This window comes from Tachypleus tridentatus, chromosome 11, assembly GCF_004210375.1.
Source record: "Tachypleus tridentatus isolate NWPU-2018 chromosome 11, ASM421037v1, whole genome shotgun sequence".
Lineage (NCBI taxonomy): Eukaryota > Metazoa > Arthropoda > Merostomata > Xiphosura > Limulidae > Tachypleus > Tachypleus tridentatus.
In genome coordinates, this window is record NC_134835.1 from 37,904,242 (window position 1) to 37,930,604 (window position 26,363).

Genomic DNA, 26,363 nt, shown 5'->3' on the forward strand with positions numbered 1-26,363 from the left:
ATTTTGAACTGCAATTTTTTAACTTATAGATTGACTTATATTCGTTTGCATAACTATTAGCCTGCAATATCTATATGGAAAGTTTTAAAACTACCTTCTTTTAAAAATTAAACAAGAACCTGTTATTTAATTGATTTTTGAGGCAAAAATTACACTATTTTGTATAAATTCTATACTTTTCACCTAAGTACCTAAAAATACATTAGAACATAAATTAGTTTTAATTTAAAAATGGTTTGCATACCAATAAGTTGACAAATTTTGAAAACTATTATTTTCCGGTGACAATATTATGACAAATATTTGTGATAATTATCCACTTTTTATGCTCCGCACGTTAATAAAGATAAACAACACATTTTGGTAAAAAGGTTAGAAAAACGACCGTTACACTAGGTATATATATATATAATTTTTACTTTAATGATATATTAAACGTATTTATTTTAAACACTGAATATAAAGACATCAAAATCTCGATAAGTTTATTTTACAAAAAACTGCATCTATAGCATGTACAATATCTAATATACACAAAAATCTATCGTAGTGCGTCCCAGCAACAGCATACGAAAGACGTAAAATTTATTTCACTAATCACAGTATTCTTGTTTCGAAATACACTTTATTGATAAGTGTTATATTTCCAAATCTTGTGAAACCTAACGAGTTCGATCTGTTTTAAATGTTTTTAAAATTAACGATCCCCAACAAAATTAATTGAAATGCAATAAACTATGGCCACAATGTTGGTATCTGCAATCTGTTTTTAATAAATAATACAATACATGAAGTACAGATATTTGTTGTATAGAATGCATTATATTTATATTAGTAATAATATTACAATGTTTTTAATTCATTCCTACTTTTTTGAAACGAATATTCAGTTATAATTATCTTATGTTTTTGAGATCTTAATTTTAAAAATAGGATTTAACCAAAGTAAAAATATTTGATAATAAAGCACCTGCCATTCCAAAAGCATAAATGATAACGAAAAAAGTAGTTTTACACAAAAATCTCAACGAAAATAAGACGTTGAGCCCACTAAACTCGAACCAAAATTTAGCTGTATTTATACGCTCGCTGAAACAGGAAAATAGCTAAGCAACTTTAATACTAATATTATAAGTAAATTGTCTGAATATAAATGTATTTAAGTTTTTACTTTCTTCACAACTAATCTACTTTTGGATATTTAATGAATATTAAATGTACAGCATTTGAACTACATATGAGATAGTAAACTAATACACGCATCAACTTGCATATATTCGTAGTTTAGTAACTCATTTTAGCACTACCGAATAGATATTACTAAACGGAGTATATTTTGAACAAACTGTACCAAAGGAAGGATGTAACAGAAAGAGGAACCTAATGGCGCCTGACGGTGAACCATATTTCTTTGGTCAAGCACTTGTAAATCATCCATTTGTGTTTTTGCTAGATATTATTGCTTATGATTAATCTAATAGTGATCTATATAACACTGTCTAGTAATATGAAGTTGTACAACTTTCCAGTCTTACCACGCGCCTCCTGCATGTGTAATTTATAGATGTAAAACGTTGACATGAAAGAAAAAGATTCGACTGAAATTAACGCAAGTTTCTGAAGGCAGTATTTCATCACTCAAAGCAGTGTTCATCCTTTAAACGCCTACACGATCAAACAATGAACAAAATCTTATTTGCAAATAAGTCGATACGATTTTCAGTTTTTATTTAAATCTTATTAGTACAAACTTCAAAAACATTCGACATATTTTGCACCCTATACGTAAGCTTAAAACAAGTGTTGATACAAAGTATTACAGGAGACTATACAATAATATGGGGAAAAGTATTGTAATTCATTCAAGCTAGTCAATAGAAAAATTCATGTGCGCCAGCTGTCATGTTCATTGCCAAAAACCATAAAGTTTCTTACACCCACTAAATCGTTTCTTCAACAACAGTAGCGAATGGTAAATTGGTAACCAAAGTTCGAGGCTTGAAATCAAACTTAGTTTCAAGTTTCTTTATACATTCTCTTTCATTTTTTTGGTCTCTACGTTTTTGTTTTGTAAGATAGGTGATGCACTCAGGTGGGAAAAAAATTAAGCTTTCATTATAAGTAATCGTAAAAAATATAAACACGAAATGCATTATTCAAAATGTCTTTTTTTTTTTTGGAAATTGTGATTCACAAATTCTTTATGCAAGTTTCTCAATTAATAATAATAGTTCATCTTTGTTTTTTTTAATAACCTTTTGTTACTTATTTTAAACATTTATGTTCAATAAAACTTTCTATGCAAAATAACGTTTGTTGAACTTGCAACAATAAACTTATTTTGAATTATTTGTATAACTGATTATATAATTTGTTACTTCACTAACACTATTAGTGTTGTCTGAAAATGATTAAAATATATCTAATCTGTATTTGTTATTGTATTGGAAGTATGATGATTGATTACAAAACATTTATTAATATAATGTTTTTATACAACTCTGATTTTACTTTAAAGATTAGCTTCTGAAAGATATGATTTGTACAATAACTCACCCGATAATTACAATACACTAAAAAATAAAACAAAATATTACTACAAGCCAATATGAACACTTATGAATATTCTGTATACCAAAAAAGTGGAAATGTTTAGTTGACAAAAAATAATATAACTTTTCCTGTTTGTGGATTAACATTTTTGTATTACCTGCAAAATACAATTTAACTATTTCATAACTTTTAGTATTTTAGTTACATGTAATTTAAAATTCATTAATAGAAGTATTTCAACTAAACCCTAAAATCTGAACATAAGAACTGTTTCAATATTTTTGACTACACACTGTACAACCACATTGGTTTATAAAAACAACCAACTTTTTATCAGAAATAAAAATTTCAGTAACACAATTATTGGTATCTTTGAACCACATCTTAAAGCAAAATAGATATTAACTTTATATTATAAAAATTAACAATTTGAAGCTTGTTTATTGTATACTACACAAACTATGTATAATTAAATGTAAATCATTGTGCTACAAAAAATCATATATTTAAGAAAAATGTTTTTTGCTTTAACTTCCATATTAACATAAAATCTCTCAGTATAAAAATTTAGTGCTACAATTTATGTTTTTTTGTTTTACAAAATAATGTTACATTTTACATTGACAAATTATAATCCATTATTAAAATTTACATTTTTGATAAATTATCATTACTGAACCTAATAAAGCATGCGTTAATCCAGTATTATATGAAACCTGTACAAGACTTGATACCAACCATTTAGTAAATACTGAACTCAATCTGTTTACTTTTTCTTTCCATAAAATTTGCTGTTTAGTAAGTACAATAAAAGGTTCACGTTCACTCTTGCCCTTTCAAACATTTCCATAATGGCAATACCTTGATACTGATAGTGAAGAAGATCTTGAATGTCAACATCCACCTTTTCCATCTGAACACCCATAAATCTAGCACTCACTGTAAACACCCCCCGTGTCCCGTGCTGGAGCAATTTCAAAAGAAACATTTTTCAGCTGAACTGGGTCCAGATCTGTGATTTCTACCAAAATACCCTTTTCGTGTAACTTTGCCCCATTATACTTAAGAGATGTTTTATTTCTTAACTCTTTTTCTTCATTTTTTTGTTTACTTCCAGATCCAGGGACAGCTCTTCTCTGATGTAGCTTCTTGTGTCCCGAAGTCAAATTGGAAAGACAAGTTTTGACATACTGGTGGTAATAATCTAGTTTCTCTTCATAATAAGATGTTTTTTAGGTCAAGCTGCTTCTGAATATTACGCAACCTCAAAACTTCTTGCTTTCGGTGCTGTCTGTATTGTCTAGAACTGTAAATATCCTTAGCAATGCTGTTTAGGATATCCTGATAATCATTTTTACTTGAAACGTAGCCTGCCAACTCTAAACGATAAAGGTTCTTAACGAGGGAATTTCGAAAATCTTCAAAGGAAGAACACCGTTTGTAGCCAGAAGAAGTGGATTTGTTAAGGTTCACTGAAACATTAAGTTCAGAAACCTGGTGTTGCCTCTTAGTAAACTGAATCTCATCATTTTGGGAAATTGGACAATGAAGTATTTCAGTGAGACTTGAATGCTGGAACTGGTGCTGCAGCAAATCAACCATCATTTGCTTGGTTTTTATAAACAACTGATCTGTATCAATAGTATCTTCTCTTAAAATCTGAAATTTGCTTGAAAGAGTCAAACAGATTTCTGTTTGAGCCACATGAGCAACTGCTGTTGGTTCAATATTTTCGCCAACAAGAGTTTGTATGGTTGGTGGTTTACCTACATCCTCCAGAAGCTCATGTAGCATGTCTGCTGCATTTGGAGCAATTTGTTCTTCAAATTCTACCAGTAATTGATGAGTATCACAAAGTTCCTGGACACTTAAATATATAGTTGGCTGAGTTAGCATTGTAGCTTCAGAATACCAGTCCATGTTAAAGAATTCTTCAGGTTCTTCAACAGTGCATGCTTGGCGAAAGAAGTTTTGAAATTTTCATGACACCTTTTGAGAAAAGGGTTAAGACACATCAAGTGAGCAGTATCATGTCCAAAGCCCTTCCTAATGACGCAAATTGCAATACTTTGGCAATAGATCCCAAATTACGACGCTGTTCATTAGTGAGGCTTTCATCAGGACCAATGTCAATGATATCAAAAGCATCAGGTGCAACAATAGCAGAGTTGATATATCTGTAGTACAGCAGGTTTCCAACAACTTTCAGAATATCTTTCTCAGCAGTATCAGGAAATTTCTCAATCAAACAGTTATAGAGAACTTTTGCAATGTATAACATTCCATATGGAATTTTGTCCAAAGACTGTACAATGGTATTACAGAAAATTAGAGCCTTCTCTTGCAGGCTTTTAATAGCTTTATCAAACCTCTTTTGAACCTCTTCATGACTAAGAGCTTCTTCCTGGCTTACATCATATGGTAATGTACTTTGTTGTCCAGTTTGTGTTTCATGTTCATTAATCCACATCTTGTACACTTCAATGGGATTGGTGTTGATATGTAGTGTTTTATCATTGATAACTTCTTTAATCAATGGTTCAAGCAGTTCACGCAAACAACTTTGACCACGACCATTTCTGTTAAAACCCACGACCATACGAATGACTAAAGGGTTTCCAGTGACAATGTCCATTGGACTGTCTACTTTTGAGTGTACTTCCTCTTCTAAAGCTGTGCGAAATAAATGTAACAAAAGATAATCCTCTCGAGGCGTGGAACCAAAATTGTATAATGTCAGTATAACAGATTCCACAAATTTAGTTGTACGACTTGGTGACATTGCAAATATCAGTTTAGCCAAGTAGTTAGGTTCTGTTTGAAGAGCATAAAACAAGTGCTGGTAGGCAACCAGTCGAGACCTACTTTCTTTTGACAATGCTTTTAAGCCCTTTCCAGTATCAATCCATGGTCCTTCCCATCCTTGCGATCCATTGCCCTTTTTCCATTGTTTTAATTTTTTACCTTGACTGATTACTTCCTGTAAGGTGATTCTGTTACGAACTAATAATCCAATCTTTAAATCCATTTCATTAACTTCATTTTCAAGTTCGTTATTTCTACGAATTGTCTGAACAACTTGGCCACGAATCTCTTGAAATTCAACTTCCTCAGCATAGTCACTTTCATTTACATTTAGCATGTGCACAAACTTCTTGATGATGTACAGTGGTGGGTTAGGAGAGTGTATGAGCTCCTTGAAATCTCTTTTAGTTCTGTTAGCTCTCCAAAATGTCTGAATTTTTCTAACAGAATCTTCATGATTTTTGAAATGTTCTCTTGTTTTAAGATACCTTCTTTGAGCAAGCCACATACGCACCCAAGTACCAGGACGACCACGAACTGTGAAAGCGTCTTCAATTCATAAAACAACTTAGACATTTTTTAAAATTCTATCAACACTGAAAACTTATCTTTCTACGTTGGTCAGTAAATAAAATGTATCTCAAAAATGTTTTCCTCCATAAGTAAATCATTTTATTTGTTTGCATATCTATATGACCTATCCTCTACATTCTGCATTTTACACAATATACTAAACTGCTCAAAAGCAACGCTTTTCTGATAACAAATATCGAACTTCTCTACTGTTTTCAGTAGCTGAGCGCTATCTTCCCTGTGGATGTGCCAACCCAATGACGAAATCATCAGATAACAAGAACCAATCAGACTAACGCCACAGCTTTGAGACTGACATCAGTGAGATGTTAACAAATAAAACTGTTTTAGTTAAGCGTAAAGCTTAACAATACCGAAACCTGGTAGCTAGCAGTCTGAAGACTTGGCGCTGTACAGCTTTAATTAACGGCCTGGCATGGCCAAGCGCGTAAGGCGTGCGACTCGTAATCCGAGGGTCGCGGGTTCGCGCCCGCGTCGCGCTAAACATGCTCGCCCTCCCAGCCGTGGGGGCGTATAATGTGACAGTCAATCCCACTATTCGTTGGTAAAAGAGTAGCCCAAGAGTTGGCGGTGGGTGGTGATGACTAGCTGCCTTCCCTCTAGTCTTACACTGCAAAATTAGGGACGGCTAGCACAGATAGCCCTCGAGTAGCTTTGTGCGAAATTCCAAAACAAACAAAAGTTTCAATTAAAACTGTTAATACCACATTATCTTGAGAGTTCATTTGTTTTGTACAATTTCGAAAAACGTTACTGAGAGCTATCTGTACTAGCCTTCCTTAATTAAGTAGTGATAAACTAGATGGAAGGCAGTCATTTAACGCAACTCACAGCCAGCTTTTGGGCTACATTAATGGAATACTAGGATTGACAGTATTTATAACACTCCCATGGCTGAAAATAATATTTTCGGTTTTCTTTTATAATTTAACCCGAAGATTGCAAGTCGAACACCCTACCTACTATGCCATGTTAGGTCTTATTTTAGAGATTTAAATGCTCTCATATTTGATTTTAAAATTTATTTTAAGTTACTTAACCAGTATTCTGATACAACAATTTTGAAACGTCGTCTGACTTAAAATCACAAAGATTTCCTAAGTTTGCAATTTATATAACTAATGGGTCTAATGCCTCCAAAAAAAAATTATCAAGATATAAATTATAACCCAAGAAGTGTAATATTGTGATATTTTCAAAGAGAAACACATTTCCCGACAAGCATTACTCACTAATGCAGCAAATTTCGTTTGGAAACAAGGAAAGTAATTTATGTTGATAAATTTATAGAGTTTTTCTAATGTGTGCAAAATAATAAAGCAAGATAATTTTAACAAAACAAACATAGTCTATTATGCAACAAACAAAAAAGAAAAATATATACATAGTTTTTCATATGAAAAAAGAAAAGCAGCTGCTTCTACTATGTGTTATAATTAGTTCCACAGATTTCTTTCTCTAAAAACAAATTTCTGTCAAACAAAAACCAGTGATTTTAAAGTAGATCTTTATTCGCCGATTTCAGATAGAAAATGGAATAAGAAAGTGCACTTAAATTCAACAGGTAAACTTAAAACTTAGTTTTTTGTTTCGTTAAGCCAACTGTATAATTTTGTGACCTTTGTTTTTCACATAATTGTTGAATGATAAATTTGACAACGTAACAGTTACCACTAACGGATATTACAGTCCTTTCATCTCAGATACTACTGAAATATCCTTTTATGCAGAATAAATATTATTTACTACAGAGAACAAAGAAACAAAACAATTATGTAACAAGGCAGTCACAATTAATTTATAGATCAAATATTTGTATTAAAACTACATAGAAACGAGATAAACAAAAACATTTTTAAACTCCCTGTGTAACTAAAACAAGTAGAAAACATACTACACTTTCATATGACATTTTTTCTACCTTCTTTAATTCGGTTCCTAAGAGAAACAAAATTTTCAGCTCCTGCTTTGAAAGTTCTGATTGCCTAATTTCGTCACGTTCTGATTTGAGAGAAATAAAATGCCAGTTCAATTTTTCTCTGGTCAAGTAGTTCTCTGTTGATATTCATATATCTTTATTTACTTGAATGGAACACGAAATACAGTAAACTCCAGATACATTATCGCTCCAAAGGAAAAGCACTAGGGAGTTATATCCTTGTATCAATGAATACGTTTACTATCTGTCTATTGAAATAACAGTGACTATGATGCAACCTTTAACAAAAATTACAGCAGTTTGCTTAAGTTCGTTTTTCTCTTCTTTGTTTCGCTTCATTTTCTCCTAGTTCTATTTTATGAATCTGAAAAAGCGAAAATATCGAATAAAAATATTATTCGAGTAATCAGTTACTTCTAAAAGTTTTTATTACTTCACACAAAAGATTGTAATTCATATTCTTAGGTTAAAAGGTTATATTAAGACAAGTGCTAATCACTTTTTCTCACTTTAAAATTAACATATACAAAATTCAAATTAAAAAAAATAATAAAAAATGTCTGTTTATATTAGATGTAGATCTGTAGTTAGTTATCACCATTAGATTACATCTCGGAACATAGGGCCGCAATCGCTTGCGGATTCTTCAACAGGTATTTAAGTGAGTAGGTTGTTAGCCCACTGCACCGAGCCGTCCCTAATTTAGTAGTATAAGACTAGAGGGAAGGCAGCTAGTCATCACCGCCCACCGCCAACTCTTGGACTACTCTTGTACCAACGAATAGAGGGATTGACTGAAACATTATAACGCCCCCAGGGCTGGGAGGGCGAGCATGTTTGGTGCGACGCGGACACGTACCCGCGACCCTCGGATTACGAGTCGCATGCCTTACGCGCGTGGCCATGCCGGGCCCGTAGATCTGTAGTATCAAAATATTATCACAATATATCTCAGAACAGCTGGTAGGGGTATTAACACTTTTATTGACAAGGATTGTTAATACTCATATTAGCCGTTATGAGGTACATTTTTATTTCAAGTGGGTTTTTCGTCATCAAAGAGTTATCACGATGTATTTTTTTATTAGTCAAGGCTTTTCTTTATTTATGTGCTATATCAACTTGCACTTGCCAATATCTTACTTTTCATATCTAATATTGAAAATGATTTTGATCCATACACAACATCCAAGATAGAGTCATTTTTTGGAGGTAGTAGATATCCTTCTTTGTGTATAAAGTCACAACAAAGCTCACTGGTTCTTATAAGACCGTCTTTCTTTTTTCAAAGTACAATAGGTAATGCTCATACATTAGTAGTTGGTTCTATTATTCGCATGGCCAAGTGTGTTAAGGCGTTCGACTCGTAATCCGAGGGTCGCGGGTTCGCGCCCGCGTCGCGCTAAACATACTCGCCCTCCCAGCCGTGAGGGTGTATAATGTGATCAGTCAATCCCACTATTCGTTGGTAAAAGAGTAGCCCAAGAGTTGGCGGTGGGTGGTGATGACTAGCTGCCTTCCCTCTAGTCTTACACTGCAAAATTAGGGACGGCTAGCACAGATAGCCCTCGAGTAGCTTTGTGCGAAATTCCAAAACAAACAGACTACTTCTGACATTCTTTGATATGTATTACCTGCACAGCTTCACGTCTTGCAATGTTCCATTGAGACTTAGCACGAATTTTATGCTTTGTTGTTTACATAGCCCTAACGATGGTGTCTTTATTCTTTGGGTTCACGACAGTTCTTGAAGACACTCTGGAGTGTTTTGTTTTAGTAAAGACCATTCACTGTGTGTAGATTTATTCCTAATAACTCCTGACAAAGATTGCCTTACTTGATTTTACTGGAAATTTAACCTCTGATGGTAATTGCCATGTAGTGAATAAGGATTTCTTTACGATAAACTTTGAAGTTATTTTAACTTCGCATCCATATCGGCCCGGCATGGCCTAGCGCGTAAGGCGTGCGACTCGTAATCCGCGGGTTCGCGCCCGCGTCGCGCTAAACATGCTCGTCCTCCCAGCCGTGGGGGTGTATAATGTGATGGTCAATCCCACTATTCGTTGGTAAAGAGTAGCCCAAGAGTTGGCGGTGGGTGGTGATGACTATCTGCCTTCCCTCTAGTCTTACACTGCTAAATTAGGGACGACTAGCACAGATAGCCCTCGAGTAGCTTTGTGCGAAATTTCCAAACAAACAAACAAACGCATCCATATCTCCACATGAAGTCGGTTTTAAATATACATTCTTTCTCAGTGTCAGTTGCCTGCACGTCATGGCGCATAATGAAATCTCTTACAATAATTTTTGTTTTGCTGGAACTTTATGTCCACTTCCTGATCACACCAAAACATCTTTTTCTTCATTACTGAAGGCAATTTATGTGTCTTTAATTACCAAATCTGGTTAAACCAGTGTAACTGTAGAACTAGTGATCAACATATCACAAGGTTTCCCATCAATAAACCTCTTGAGTGTTGACTCTTTTCTTAGAATAATGAACTTTTTACCTCATTTGGGTTATATGAATTATTTTCAACTGAGCTATTCATCATAAGTCCAGCTAATTTTTGTTTCCCTATATTTAGTTAGAACTTTACTTTTATTTTGATATGGCTAGCTCAAAGATTAATTTTTGGCTGAGTAACAGCTTTTGATTCCTCACAGTCTCTGCTGTAATGGCGATGTTTCTCAGTATTATAACATTTTTCCTTATCCATAATCTTTTAGGATGAGTTTTTATTCCATACAGATTTTTGTCTGTAGTTCTTGGCACAATCTCGTTTTAAACTGGCATTTAAAACGTCTGTTGTCTTGTAATTTATATAATTCATCCTGTCTAACTAATCGTTCTAGTTCTTCTAGGCTATGGTCCAAAGGAGTTGATGTTTCAATGTTACTAAATCTGATAATTCTGTAACTTCTAAATACTGTATTTAATGGTTTACCTAAAGCTTTAATATATTCAAATTCCACTGCAAACTACAGAGCTCCATTTAAAAAATGTATACCTACTTCGCTTCAGCTTAATTCTCAGGTTTTCGTCTGTTATGACATATATAAATCCATCACATACCAACGAAGCTATTATTTTAAGTGGAGAATCTGGGTAATATAATTGAACAAGCATTTCTAAGTTTTCCACAAGTTCAACAAAAATATCTCCTTTCTTTGTTTTGCATACTACCTTTTGGTGTATCATTTCAAACCTGTTGGATAAAACAGACACCAATGCTTGATAATTATTGCAGCTTTCAGATAGGAGGTTACTTAATGTTGGTAAAGCTGGTCGTTTTATGGGCAAAAGATAAATAGCTTACTGTTTCCTCTTCCACCTATTCATCTTGGAAATTATTTCAAACTGGGCTTGATACGTCTCCTATAGTTCCTCTCCACCACCGTTTATTAGTTTCTCGATTGATCGATGTTATTGAACTGGTTGGCTAAATTCTAAAACTGGTGATGTAGCTGGGGTATATTTCTCATAACTCTTCTCCTAAGTTTCAGTTTTTACTTCTTGATCTTCTTTCAATTTTCTAAAAATTTCTTCGTTTTCTTTTAATATTCTATCTCTTTCTTTTTTTTATCTTATTTTAATTTTTATCTCACATTTTGAACTTTTTCATGCTTGGTTCCTTCCTTCATGATTTTCTTTTAATTGTTTGTCTGTTTGAAAGTAATCACAAAACTACACAATGGTCTATCTGTGTTCTGCCCATCATAAGTATCAAAACCTGGTACCTAGCAGGAGATGTCCGCAGACATACCTGTGCCAATGGATGGCTTTCTTTTCATATTCTGTTTCTTTCTTCCATTTGCTCTTCTTTCCAGCAGAGTTCCTATATTGCTTTGCACTCGTGTGGTCGTCTTGAAAGTTAAAGTTTAGTCAGAACTCAATTTTATTTTCCCAAAAATAATCCCACTTCTAACACTGGTACTAACATATCGTTTATCAGGTTCTTTTGGATTATTTAGTAGAAATTACACAAGATCCAGTTTATCAAATAATACAAAATCCGGTCCATGTAACGTTTACAAACGAATTTATTTCTTCTTTAACATTTGTTAAAGCTACACTCACCTATAAGCCTGACTTCAAAATAAATTCCGAAACTACTGTAAGTCTAATAAACTAATAATATTTAACAGAAATTTCCCTGAGTAATAACATTCTGGACTAATTTGATGATTTGTTGACAAAGCACAAACTCTCAGTGATATGAAGAAATTATATAAATGCTAAAAATATTTTGAATTCAAGGTTGAAAATTGAATTGAATTAGTTATGATAAAAAAAGTAAGTTATACTGTAAATGGCATCCTCTTTCCAAAAGATCAGAGCCTAAGAAAATATGAAATTTGATTGAACATTAGCGTTCTTAATAAACATTTAAGAAAATAAAAAAATGCACAAGTATAGTATTGAAATATCTATGATGGACCAATCAAATATCATAATTTTTCTTTCAATTATTTTAATTGTGAAGTCACTCCCAAATGATGATTAGTTGTAACAAAATATACTAATTAAGACTTGGTTTGGAATTTCGCACAAAGCTACTCGAGGGCTATCTGTGCTAGTCGTCCCTAATTTAGCAGTGTAAGACTAGAGGGAAGGCAGCTAGTCACCACCACCCACCGCCAACTCTTGGGCTACTCTTTTATCAACGAATAGTGGGACTAACCGTTACATTATAACTCCCCTACGGCTCAAAGGGCGAGCATGTTTGGTGCGACGGGGATTCGAATCCGCGACCCTTATATTACGAGTCGAACGCCTAAACTCACCTGGCCATGCCGGGCCTATTGGAACGCATTCAACAGGGATATCCGACCTCGTTGATTGTTTTGTTACATTTGCGAAGTCTACTATACTATGCAACAACATTTTTACTTTTTCTTGTTCCTGGGCGGAAAGTGTTATTTCCCAATTGCTTGTGCCTAAAGTAAATGGAAAAGACCTATTTTTCTCTTCACACTTTGCTTTTGTGACCTAGGGCGTATAACGAAAACATGATAGGAGACTGTATTCGGGGGCTAATATGTGAAAGTGATTTACATTACAGTTGCAAATCTCGAAAACTACTCACTTCTAAAGATTTGTGTATAATTGTAGATACATGTAAATCTTGATTCATATGTTGTTTTATTCAGACCTCATGTGAATTAAAATGTGCAAATTTGCCCATTTTTACACAGAAAATAGGTTAATTTCTAAATTTAATTATCCAGGTTACAAAAGCAAAGTTTTCTGTACTTTTACAACAATAGCAATTAAGAAATAACACATGCTATCCAGAAACAAAATTTGTGTTACATGGTGTTATCAATTATGTGAATATAGAGGGCTTCTTTTTTCACATTGTGGTTCATATTCTATTATTTACATATTATTCTAATTTATTACATAATCTCCTCTCTCGCGTAATGCGGATTATTCCAGATAGATTTTTATTACAGTCTTTCATGTATTTTATATTCCTGAAACTTACCCTTATCTGGTTACTGATAAGGCCAACAAGCCTTTTTGTTTTTCCAATATATTAGAGTTTTCATTCACAAAGAATGTTGTAAACATTGACATAGAAAATATAGCTGTGTGAGTAACTTTACTTTTGTTTGTAAATAATGTTCATCTTATTTGTGTTTGTTAATCGTTTTGATATCTATTGTATTACAAATAATGTCCATTATCGACACAACTAGTTTAAAACGCCCTCCTTTACACTGTTGGGATGTTTGTACTTATGGTCAAAGCAGTTACCCGTATTTATAACTGTCCTTTAAACGTCTGTGGTATACAAGATATGTGACTTGTTAATCATCATGTCTAACATAATGAGTTTATTTTATTCTAATTACATTGTGAATTCTATTGCAAGACTTCTGTTTAGGTTGTTCATGAATTTTTTTCTCTCGTTTATGGTCAACATATCATGGGACTTGAGCAGCTGCTTTGAAATGTTCCATGTAGAGGTTGTTGAGCACTAATGTTAGTTGTGAACCATTATGCATCGCTAAGCCGTCTTGTTATAGGTAATATTTATCTATATTGGAAACACATAGCATCAGTGCAAAAGGTTATGAATTATATTATAATTTAGATTGTAAGTTGGTGCATTCCTTGAGAGCTCCATAATTACAAACTTGGCAGAGTGTTTGTGATGTTACTGGAGTTGGATTTGATGATTAATTCTTGCAACATTATTTTACTTTTAAAATCTTTACAGACAGGATTGCACTTCAAAGATGTGAGGATATTTACCTATTAACGGTACTATATCTATCTGATGTATAGCTAATTGGCGGCACTGTCAATTTCTGCAGTCAATGAGACTGTCTCAAAGAGGATAATTTTGCTTGTGGTCCATAAGTAAACCACTGCTGAGTGGAGTGGTGTATTGATAATCGTCTCATTATTTTTGCTCCATGTCCTTCAAGACGCTACTTGAGGAGATTTTTTCTTCGTGTAGTGCCCATCTTAAACTAGAGTTTGGAGTTTGATGGTCTTCTTTTACCTCCCCATCAATACAGTAACCTTTATCTGCTGAGCCCACCAAGGGAAATTTCATTAAATTTCAAACACTTTTGTTGAGTGATATTATAACGAGTTTTCATTCATGAAGTTAGGAAAACATGTAGATTTAAAACTCAATTAAAAGAAAAATACCGACCCATTAACCCGAGTACTTTGAAAAGGCGGGCCATTCTTTATTTGGAAAATTGTTTGGCGCTTTTAAAAGCGTTTGGGTTATACTTTCTATTTTGTAATTGTAGTGGTGTTTACATTTCTTTGCTTCTACAATTGCCGGCTTTATTTCGAACCTGAATTATTTTTCTTCCTTTGGTTGAATATAAGTTGTGTCTTCTGTAATTGTAGTTATGTCTATTCTATTTTGTCATATACTAGGAGGAAGTTTAGTCCATTACTTAATTGTTATTGTGTGTTTAGGTGTACCTGTAGTGTTGGTATAAAGTTTGAATGGTATTCAAAAGCCACAACACAATACAATTACAATTAATACATAAAACAATTCAAAGACCTAATACAGAAAAAAAGTTACATTATCCTTTGCGAATGTGGACTCCAATACCCTGAAGAAACAAAATGACCTAAAAAGTTATAATTCAGGAGCATAATAGATGTACAAAGTTGTAACACTGATCTATTTGCAACAACTGTTCATACCAATGAAGGAGGTCAAGGATAAATTACAATACTAAAATAATATGAACCATATAAGTAAAAAACAAAAATAAAACCTTCTACATCCACCTAACTGATAAAACACAAAACATAAGACAGAATTAAGCAAAACCTGAATACACCTCTTGTAAACACTGAAACAAAAAACGTTAGTTCGTCTCTGGAGAAATAGAAATCACATTAATTTTCTATATTAGCAATACGCTGAATTGATTGCTCATCACATAGAACCTTGAATTTGAGTTTTGTAAATCCTTAAATTTACCGCTGTTTCATCAGTGGACAGTAATTAGAGAAAAGTAACTGATTATTATTTGTATATGTGACCACATCGACCAGTAATCATGATCGATATCCAATCGATTCAACCTTCCTTAAGAATAAAATAAATTTATAAATCATCTACCTGGTTAGGACTTAACTTTCTTTAAATATTTGTTGGTTTGTAAATGCTCAGTATATACAGTTAAATATCATAAAGGGTATTTAATGCAATTAGTTTTGTTTAGAACTAAGAATAAACCATCTGTGCTCTGGACACCATGGGTATCGAAATCCGGTTTCTACGGGTGCGAGCAAGCAAACATACCGTTGGGCCACTAGGGAGTTGCGAGTTATGTCTGTCAAGAAACTATATTAAGTAACTCTTTTTAATGCTTTGCAAACTGCTTTTACGTAAATTTTAAAGTTAATAATTAAATTGATGTTACAGTTTAAAAACAGAATTATTTATTACGGATAGTAATTTAGCTTTGATTTGGTTTGAATTTCGTACAAAGCTACATGAGGGTTATCTCTGCTAGCCGTCCCTAATTTAGCAGTGTAAGACTAGAGGGAAGGCAGCTAGTCATCAACACCCACAGCCAACTCTTGAGCTACTCTTTTACCAACGAATAGTGGGATTCACCGTTACATTATAACGCCCCTACGGCTGGGAGGGCGAGCATGTTTGGTGTGACGGGGATTCGAACTCGATTTAGCTTTGTTCTTTGAAATTGTAGTTTTTAAGTTTTGTCACTGAAACTAAACAAGGTTTAAAGTTTCTTCCTTGATTAATTTTTCCCCATTAAACATTACAGAAATTTCTGATAAAAACTTATTTTTTCAGAACCAGGAGGTAACATTCATGGATTGTAGGCATTTAATATTTTCTCAAATACAAAATAAACGGCCGTTATGCATATTTATGTCACATAGGTAGCTAGTTTTACAGTAATGGTCAATCGTTTATCGTATGTTGCCCGGTTAGATTCATGAGCTCTTATCGTTTATGCGAGTATTGTGAAATAGTGTTATATTGAATTGCTAATCTGTTGGTGGTATTATCTTCATATTACTATATTCATTCACGATTTCATTCTAGAACGACTTTTTTAAATACATGTATATAAATATTTGCATGTTTTAATGTTAAAATGTCAAAAAAATAAGAATAGCCAGAACACAGTTTATGGTTTTGGTTAATGTTATGTGCAAAATCATTTAATTACTTTTAGACTTTTGTTTTACAATATTAAAGAATCAACTAATGCGTTTTTTTTTTTCTAATGTCAGGAACTAAAATTCGTATGATACCCTGGAAACAGGCCGAGGAGTTAAATTATTATTTATTTATTCTTTACAAAAATTAAAGAAAACGAAGAAAAAAGCATAAGAAAGAAATAACAAATTACAATAACACGAAGGCTAAATGACCACATTAGAATCAAGTTACTTTTACAAGGACATATTAAACATGTATAAATCAAAGCATCCATTAGTCATAAATTACCTAAACTTATAAATTGTTTATATTGTTGAAAATGAACATGTATTACTCACTGTAAATTGTATTTTACACTTAAATATATTTTAATTAACGTTTTCACGTACAATTACTTATGATATTAAAGTTTATTAACATATTATTTAAATATAAAACTACATAAGCAATACAGGAAGAACCTACACCGGCCTGAAATTACAGATTGTAACGTACTATATATTCTCACAGTATTTACCACTTTGCTATGACATGAACACCGAAGCCGAAATTAATCACTTTTTACTCTGACACAAGTGTAAAACATAGAAGTAATAATTAGTTACGTGTCATGGGCTGAATTATAAATGTTTACCTCACTTTAGTCAGAAACATCAAATTAAAGTTTCCATTTGAATGTGGACAAACTAAAATATCTACTACCATATCAAACATTGCGCAAAAAAATTTAGTATTTAACAATTTTGAACTGCAATTTTTTAACTTATAGATTGACTTATATTCGTTTGCATAACTATTAGCCTGCAATATCTATATGGAAAGTTTTAAAACTACCTTCTTTTAAAAATTAAACAAGAACCTGTTATTTAATTGATTTTTGAGGCAAAAATTACACTATTTTGTATAAATTCTATACTTTTCACCTAAGTACCTAAAAATACATTAGAACATAAATTAGTTTTAATTTAAAATGGTTTGCATACCAATAAGTTGACAAATTTTGAAAACTATTATTTTCCGGTGACAATATTATGACAAATATTTGTGATAATTATCCACTTTTTATGCTCCGCACGTTAATAAAGATAAACAACACATTTTGGTAAAAAGGTTAGAAAAACGACCGTTACACTAGGTATATATATATATAATTTTTACTTTAATGATATATTAAACGTATTTATTTTAAACACTGAATATAAAGACATCAAAATCTCGATAAGTTTATTTTACAAAAACTGCATCTATAGCATGTACAATATCTAATATACACAAAAATCTATCGTAGTGCGTCCCAGCAACAGCATACGAAAGACGTAAAATTTATTTCACTAATCACAGTATTCTTGTTTCGAAATACACTTTATTGATAAGTGTTATATTTCCAAATCTTGTGAAACCTAACGAGTTCGATCTGTTTTAAATGTTTTTAAAATTAACGATCCCCAACAAAATTAATTGAAATGCAATAAACTATGGCCACAATGTTGGTATCTGCAATCTGTTTTTAATAAATAATACAATACATGAAGTACAGATATTTGTTGTATAGAATGCATTATATTTATATTAGTAATAATATTACAATGTTTTTAATTCATTCCTACTTTTTGAAACGAATATTCAGTTATAATTATCTTATGTTTTTGAGATCTTAATTTTAAAAATAGGATTTAACCAAAGTAAAAATATTTGATAATAAAGCACCTGCCATTCCAAAAGCATAAATGATAACGAAAAAGTAGTTTTACACAAAATCTCAACGAAAATAAGACGTTGAGCCCACTAAACTCGAACCAAAATTTAGCTGTATTTATACGCTCGCTGAAACAGGAAAATAGCTAAGCAACTTTAATACTAATATTATAAGTAAATTGTCTGAATATAAATGTATTTAAGTTTTTACTTTCTTCACAACTAATCTACTTTTTTGGATATTTAATGAATATTAAATGTACAGCATTTGAACTACATATGAGATAGTAAACTAATACACGCATCAACTTGCATATATTCGTAGTTTAGTAACTCATTTTAGCACTACCGAATAGATATTACTAAACGGAGTATATTTTGAACAAACTGTACCAAAGGAAGGATGTAACAGAAAGAGGAACCTAATGGCGCCTGACGGTGAACCATATTTCTTTGGTCAAGCACTTGTAAATCATCCATTTGTGTTTTTGCTAGATATTACTGCTTATGATTAATCTAATAGTGATCTATATAACACTGTCTAGTAATATGAAGTTGTACAACTTTCCAGTCTTACCACGCGCCTCCTGCATGTGTAATTTATAGATGTAAAACGTTGACATGAAAGAAAAAGATTCGACTGAAATTAACGCAAGTTTCTGAAGGCAGTATTTCATCACTCAAAGCAGTGTTCATCCTTTAAACGCCTACACGATCAAACAATGAACAAAATCTTATTTGCAAATAAGTCGATACGATTTTCAGTTTTTATTTAAATCTTATTAGTACAAACTTCAAAAACATTCGACATATTTTGCACCCTATACGTAAGCTTAAAACAAGTGTTGATACAAAGTATTACAGGAGACTATACAATAATATGGGGAAAAGTATTGTAATTCATTCAAGCTAGTCAATAGAAAAATTCATGTGCGCCAGCTGTCATGTTCATTGCCAAAAACCATAAAGTTTCTTACACCCACTAAATCGTTTCTTCAACAACAGTAGCGAATGGTAAATTGGTAACCAAAGTTCGAGGCTTGAAATCAAACTTAGTTTCAAGTTTCTTTATACATTCTCTTTCATTTTTTTTTTGGTCTCTACGTTTTTGTTTTGTAAGATAGGTGATGCACTCAGGTGGGAAAAAAATTAAGCTTTCATTATAAGTAATCGTAAAAAATATAAACACGAAATGCATTATTCAAAATGTCTTTTTTTTTTTTGGAAATTGTGATTCACAAATTCTTTATGCAAGTTTCTCAATTAATAATAATAGTTCATCTTTGTTTTTTTTTAATAACCTTTTGTTACTTATTTTAAACATTTATGTTCAATAAAACTTTCTATGCAAAATAACGTTTGTTGAACTTGCAACAATAAACTTATTTTGAATTATTTGTATAACTGATTATATAATTTGTTACTTCACTAACACTATTAGTGTTGTCTGAAAATGATTAAAATATATCTAATCTGTATTTGTTATTGTATTGGAAGTATGATGATTGATTACAAAACATTTATTAATATAATGTTTTTATACAACTCTGATTTTACTTTAAAGATTAGCTTCTGAAAGATATGATTTGTACAATAACTCACCCGATAATTACAATACACTAAAAAATAAAACAAAATATTACTACAAGCCAATATGAACACTTATGAATATTCTGTATACCAAAAAAGTGGAAATGTTTAGTTGACAAAAAAATAATATAACTTTTCCTGTTTGTGGATTAACATTTTTGTATTACCTGCAAAATACAATTTAACTATTTCATAACTTTTTTAGTATTTTAGTTACATGTAATTTAAAAATTCATTAATAGAAGTATTTCAACTAAACCCTAAAATCTGAACATAAGAACTGTTTCAATATTTTTGACTACACACTGTACAACCACATTGGTTTATAAAAACAACCAACTTTTTATCAGAAATAAAAATTTCAGTAACACAATTATTGGTATCTTTGAACCACATCTTAAAGCAAAATAGATATTAACTTTATATTATAAAAATTAACAATTTGAAGCTTGTTTATTGTATACTACACAAACTATGTATAATTAAATGTAAATCATTGTGCTACAAAAAATCATATATTTAAGAAAAATGTTTTTTGCTTTAACTTCCATATTAACATAAAATCTCTCAGTATAAAATTTAGTGCTACAATTTATGTTTTTTTGTTTTACAAAATAATGTTACATTTTACATTGACAAATTATAATCCATTATTAAAATTTACATTTTTGATAAATTATCATTACTGAACCTAATAAAGCATGCGTTAATCCAGTATTATATGAAACCTGTACAAGACTTGATACCAACCATTTAGTAAATACTGAACTCAATCTGTTTACTTTTTCTTTCCATAAAATTTGCTGTTTAGTAAGTACAATAAAAGGTTCACATTCACTCTTGCCCTTTCAAACATTTCCATAATGGCAATACCTTGATACTGATAGTGAAGAAGATCTTGAATGTCAACATCCACCTTTTCCATCTGAACACCCATAAATCTAGCACTCACTGTAAACACCCCCGTGTCCCGTGCTGGAGCAATTTCAAAAGAAACATTTTTCAGCTGAACTGGGTCCAGATCTGTGATTTCTACCAAAATACCCTTTTTTTCGTAACTTTGCCCCATTATACTTAAGAGATGTTTTATTTCTTAACTCTTTTTCTTCATTTTTTTGTTTACTTCCAGATCCAGGGACAGCTCTTCTCTGATGTAGCTTCTTGTGTCCCGAAGTCAAATTGGAAAGACAAGTTTTGACATACTGGTGGTAATAATCTAGTTTCTCTTCATAATAAGATGTTTTTAGGTCAAGCTGCTTCTGAATATTACGCAACCTCAAAACTTCTTGCTTTCGGTGCTGTCTGTATTGTCTAGAACTGTAAATATCCTTAGCAATGCTGTTTAGGATATCCTGATAATCATTTTTACTTGAAACGTAGCCTGCCAACTCTAAACGATAAAGGTTCTTAACGAGGGAATTTGAAAATCTTCAAAGGAAGAACACCGTTTGTAGCCAGAAGAAGTGGATTTGTTAAGGTTCACTGAAACATTAAGTTCAGAAACATGGTGTTGCCTCTTAGTAAACTGAATCTCATCATTTTGGGAAATTGGACAATGAAGTATTTCAGTGAGACTTGAATGCTGGAACTGGTGCTGCAGCAAATCAACCATCATTTGCTTGGTTTTTATAAACAACTGATCTGTATCAATAGTATCTTCTCTTAAAATCTGAAATTTGCTTGAAAGAGTCAAACAGATTTCTGTTTGAGCCACATGAGCAACTGCTGTTGGTTCAATATTTTCGCCAACAAGAGTTTGTATGGTTGGTGGTTTACCTACATCCTCCAGAAGCTCATGTAGCATGTCTGCTGCATTTGGAGCAATTTGTTCTTCAAATTCTACCAGTAATTGATGAGTATCACAAAGTTCCTGGACACTTAAATATATAGTTGGCTGAGTTAGCATTGTAGCTTCAGAATACCAGTCCATGTTAAAGAATTCTTCAGGTTCTTCAACAGTGCATGCTTGGCGAAAGAAGTTTTTGAAATTTTCATGACACCTTTTGAGAAAAGGGTTAAGACACATCAAGTGAGCAGTATCATGTCCAAAGCCCTTTCCTAATGACGCAAATTGCAATACTTTGGCAATAGATCCCAAATTACGGCTGTTCATTAGTGAGGCTTTCATCAGGACCAATGTCAATGATATCAAAAGCATCAGGTGCAACAATAGCAGAGTTGATATATCTGTAGTACAGCAGGTTTCCAACAACTTTCAGAATATCTTTCTCAGCAGTATCAGGAAATTTCTCAATCAAACAGTTATAGAGAACTTTTGCAATGTATAACATTCCATATGGAATTTTGTCCAAAGACTGTACAATGGTATTACAGAAAATTAGAGCCTTCTCTTGCAGGCTTTTAATAGCTTTATCAAACCTCTTTTGAACCTCTTCATGACTAAGAGCTTCTTCCTGGCTTACATCATATGGTAATGTACTTTGTTGTCCAGTTTGTGTTTCATGTTCATTAATCCACATCTTGTACACTTCAATGGGATTGGTGTTGATATGTAGTGTTTTATCATTGATAACTTCTTTAATCAATGGTTCAAGCAGTTCACGCATAAACAACTTTGACCACGACCATTTCTGTTAAAACCCACGACCATATGAATGACTAAAGGGTTTCCAGTGACAATGTCCATTGGACTGTCTACTTTTGAGTGTACTTCCTCTTCTAAAGCTGTGCGAAATAAATGTAACAAAAGATAATCCTCTCGGTGGAACCAAAATTGTATAATGTCAGTATAACAGATTCCACAAATTTAGTTGTATGCGACTTGGTGACATTGCAAATATCAGTTTAGCCAAGTAGTTAGGTTCTGTTTGAAGAGCATAAAACAAGTGCTGGTAGGCAACCAGTCGAGACCTACTTTCTTTTGACAATGCTTTTAAGCCCTTTCCAGTATCAATCCATGGTCCTTCCCATCCTTGCGATCCATTGCCCTTTTCCATTGTTTTAATTTTTTACCTTGACTGATTACTTCCTGTAAGGTGATTCTGTTTAACTAATAATCCAATCTTTAAATCCATTTCATTAACTTCATTTTCAAGTTCGTTATTTCTCTGAATTGTCTGAACAACTTGGCCACGAATCTCTTGAAATTCAACTTCCTCAGCATAGTCACTTTCATTTACATTTAGCATGTGCACAAACTTCTTGATGATGTACAGTGGTGGGTTAGGAGAGTGTATGAGCTCCTTGAAATCTCTTTTAGTTCTGTTAGCTCTCCAAAATGTCTGAATTTTTCTAACAGAATCTTCATGATTTTGAAATGTTCTCTTGTTTTAAGATACCTTCTTTGAGCAAGCCACATAGCGCACTGCAAGCTTGGATTTTACAAGGGCTGGCAAGATTCTCTTTACTTCTTGTGCATGCATAAGAATGATTGATCTCTTTAAACACTGCCTCCACCAGCGTTGAATCTGTACAATTTTGTTTTCATTAGCATGATAATATTCCATCTTTCTTTGAAGTTGTTGTCGAACAAGGAACCCTCGAATGTGAGCTTGTAAGTGAGTGATTAAAGGTTTCATAGATGTAAATAGTGTTTGATGATCATATTCAGAGTTAATGACAGACACCACTTTCACAATATCAGATTTTGTTAAATAGCTGCACAATGGTTTATAGGACTTGGGCTTTTTCCAACTAGACTCAAAAAGTTTTCATATTGAAGTAATAAAAGTTTCCACTTCTGACTTGATATTCCAGCCAAGCATTGTCTTCATCACAAGCATCATTATTTGACTTTTTAACACTTGTTTCTTTTTTTCTTTTCAATGCTTGAAATTTCTTCAGATATTCCTTAACATACTGGCTAAATACTGATGGAATACCAATATACTGATTTTGAAGAGCATCTTGTAGTTCATCTAAATTTTCATTTTCAACCGCTAGATTAACAGCTGCTATAGCAACACAAGAGAGACTGGCATCTGCAGCTAACTGATTAGCTTCATTTACTTTATGTTGTATCTCATCTAATCCTAGCTCAAAAGACTTTTGATTTGTAGCAATCTTTTCTTGCTGAGACATAAAGAGTAATTGTAAATAGAGTGTAGCAAGAGTAGGCTCTACACAAAGAATTGAAGCAGCAGGATTAAGTATTGACTCTAAAGTTGCCTTTTCATTTTTTGTTTGTACTGAATGGTTGATTGTTCTAATACATTCTACTTGTGCAAACTCTAATTCCATTTGTGTGTTTACTTCATCAATGCATTCTTGAATTTCTAAATGCGTTAAGAAGTTATTTTGATATATTTTGAACTTTTCTTCTTTTGCTCGAACAAGTGATTTGTAATAACATTTGCTATGCCTAGCATCTAATGAGGAGATGTAAGCATTTTGTTTTTCCAGCATTGAATACAGTTCATCTGGATCACCCTTCTTCAGTGCCAAGTTAATCATACCAATGGTTGACAAAATTTTTACACCTCCCTTTATCTCTTCGTAAACAAGATCTTTCCCATTCTCTTGAAGGATTGTTAAAAACTCCTCTTGATACAAAGTGGCTGCCTCTTCTATAATTGGCCCTAGTTTAGCATTTGGATTTTTAAGAGCAGATACAGTCATAAGAGGATCTTTCAATTTGATCACAGAGTTAATTTCTTTTACAGCTTCATCAAGTTTTAACTGATTGGAAGCTTCCATATTAGCAATTTCCATAGCATTTTGAATATCATTCTGGCTTAAAATGTAATTATTATTATTACTTTCATGTCTGTTTTTTTCTTCTGTTAAAGCCTTCAGATACCAGGATATATTCAGTTGACTGAAATCTTTTAAACTTAACTCAAGATAAGAATTAGTTAAAGCTTTTAATAAAGCCTTTTCATCCCCTTTTATGAGAGCATCATCGACTAATTCTAGTGAAACAAGTTTATTCACATCTGACACACAATTCTGTATTTCATCTTTTGTCAGATACTCGTCATAAACATCGGGAATGTAATCAAGATCTAGGGATCTATTATGTGCCTCTTCCATTTTGAGTTTTTTACTTCATAAAGAGTAGTTTGATATCTCTGACATTTCACTAATAATGCCACAAAAACTAACTACTGGATTTTCCATTGTCTCAAGTGTTTTTGCTGAATTTCCCAAATCAATTGCATTGTTAATAGCTATTACAGCAGCATGCAATGCAGCAGCATCAACCGGTAACTCATTTGCAAGAATTCCACCAATTTTTCCAAAAGCTGGCATTTGTATTCCATATTTTTCAAGTTCTTTTCTGATAGCATCAATTTCTTCAAAAGTGAATTGTAATTTTCCATACAAGTCTTGAATTTGAGGGGCTTTACCCAACTTGAACAAATACAAACTCAGTGCATGAAGACAGTAAATTACCTTTGGCATATTTTTCTTGTCATAAACATCAAAAGTATCTGGATAAAAGAAAACTGGCATATTAATTGTTTTCATTGCATTTAACCAATGATTGATATTATCAGTATGTCGAAAATCCAATCCACGGTCCTGATAACACTTCTGATCAAAGTCATATATTTTCTTTACTGGCACTGTCTCAGGCGCAAAGAAATGTGCTAACTTGGCTAAATAAACACCATTTCTCAGAGACTCTTCTAGTTCTGTAGGTGGTGGCAGATCCTCCTTGATGCAAGCTTGAATCCACACTCTCGCTTCCTCCAAATGGCACAGATACTGATATGCGATATTTTCTTGTCGAATCTCGTCCATTTCTTCTGCTGAAACACGGTCATCTTCGAGAGTCCTGAAACGCGTTTGAGAAGCCATAATATTTGTCTTGCTTCACCAGCTTTAACAGAAGTACCTAAAACCCTATGCACTTCCGTTAGAAACAACTACATTTTCAAACTAAGGAACCGACAACGGAACTGCTGATTAAATCTTTCCTCGTTGATAACGGCTTTCAAATTTCGCACTATACAGCGCCCTCTAGAATAGTTAAAGAAAGTATTAAAAAAATGCTACTAATTCACAATACCACGTTATAATTTCAATTTGAATTTTTTTTACTGTAACTAGGTATTTTGTTTTAAGTATTAGCAACAAAAATTAAAAACACTCTGAAGGATACTTTTTAATTCTTCAGGCTAATAAAACTATACAAATAGGTTAAAGCTGAAATTAGGTTATATTTTTCTTTCCTCAAACTGAAAAAGATTAAATTCACTTCATTTTAGCAGTGTAAGTATTTACTTCTTTGGCCTATATTTTTGGACGAAATAGTATTATTTTGAAAGAGATATAAAATCATCACCTTGGACCAATATCCCTGTTAGACTCTATATAAATAACGTGAAAGGATTGTGCAATCCCAAACCGTAACAGTACAGAGTTATAATCAGTTTGGTCATAGGGCACTACAATTTTATTTTTAAGTGCTCTGACAGCAGTTTTGTTTACTTTAATATTTAAATAGTAAATGTATAGATGTAGTGAGCATGGTGTGGTTTAAATCTTACAATACACTAATCTTTTTTTGAAACCTCCTAGAGGATGAA

The 26,363-nt window shown here is 32.6% G+C and overlaps 1 pseudogene across 1 annotated transcript; it reads right to left on the reverse strand.

The window, feature by feature from the left end:
- Positions 1-1,692: 1,692 nt before the first annotated feature.
- LOC143231341 (ras GTPase-activating-like protein IQGAP1) lies at positions 1,693-25,767 on the reverse strand (annotated as a pseudogene). Its single transcript, XR_013016881.1, has 8 exons — positions 23,169-25,767; positions 21,973-22,460; positions 21,384-21,869; positions 20,993-21,297; positions 20,743-20,844; positions 11,662-11,761; positions 10,910-11,103; positions 1,693-5,907 (listed from the first exon to the last, which is right to left on the reverse strand). The product of XR_013016881.1 is annotated as a ras GTPase-activating-like protein IQGAP1 (transcript).
- Between the last annotated feature and the right edge of the window lie 596 nt (positions 25,768-26,363).